This window comes from Benincasa hispida, chromosome 4 (assembly GCF_009727055.1).
Source record: "Benincasa hispida cultivar B227 chromosome 4, ASM972705v1, whole genome shotgun sequence".
Classification (NCBI taxonomy): domain Eukaryota; kingdom Viridiplantae; phylum Streptophyta; class Magnoliopsida; order Cucurbitales; family Cucurbitaceae; genus Benincasa; species Benincasa hispida.
In genome coordinates this window covers 4,877,445-4,878,723 of record NC_052352.1, presented here as the reverse complement: position 1 = coordinate 4,878,723, position 1,279 = coordinate 4,877,445, and positions in this window count along the sequence as shown.

Sequence of the window (1,279 nt, the reverse complement as noted above, 5' to 3'; positions counted from 1 at the left end):
ATTTGTGTAAATAAATAAATAAATATATATATAAAGCAAAGAGACAATAAATGAAGATGGTGCATGACTTAGATTATTGTACTTTTAACTAATACATAAATGCATGAAAAATTGCTTTAAAATCACAAACCAAATATAGCCACAATTTCAAGCTTCCATATAATTTTTCTTCCAACCTCTTTTAATAATCTCATGCCTAGTTGAGACATGAGGAAATAGGGTTGATGTACCATGGTAGACTTTAATACCCCACAAGTAAAATAGTTAATTACAAATTTACACACTTTTATAATTTATTTGTCAAATCAGCATAACTTAATAATAAATAAAATATGTTTCTTTGATTGAGGTCGGAAATTCAAATTCTCATACTACCACTCGCTATCTATAATAATAATATTTGTCTATTTTATAAATCATACCAATATATTTCTAAAATGACTTCAAATACACCCTTGTAGTATTCAAATTTTCAATAGTATTGTTTTTTATTGTTAATTCCAACAAAATCAATACATGTAACTTATTCTTTGGGTATGTTATATTCTACTGGAGTACTAACAAAATAATACATATCATCCATGCCAATACGAGCATAGATAGGTCAATTGACATGCGATATGTTAGCAACCCAGAGGGTTGTGGTTCCAATTTCCCACTCTTATTATACTCTATATATATTTCAAATCCTGAGCGGAATTTACCATATACCTGCATAAATAACTAGTTTTGAAATTTTAGTGAAAATAAATCAATCAAGTTTTAAAACCTAGTGTGGTTGCTTCAATTTTTTTTTTTTAATAAAAAAACCCTAATTTGACCTCCAAACTTTTATCTATAATTAATTTAAATCTCCAAACTTTCAAATACACTCTATTTTAATTTCTGAATTTTTCATTTTCTTGAGAAAAAAAAAGAATTCTTGAAACACCCCTATTTTGATCGTTAAACCTTATTATTTGTTAAATGATTTGAAAAAACAAATTGACAACAATGACTATAATAATAATCATACCTCCACTCCACTTTGTTCTATTAAAAAAAATTGACCCATTGGATTTTTTTTTTAAGACAAAAATAAAATATCTATAAATTTAGAGATAAAAGTTGGGTATGGAAATGAAGGATGGAAAATAACAAAAGAAGAGAAATTTTGACAAGGAAGAAGGTGAACCAAGAAAGTAAAAAAGAGGTAAAGAAGGGAAATTTAGTGGGGACACACAATACAACATTGAAACCTCACAAAATTTTAGCCAAAAAGGAAGCTCTAAAGATATTA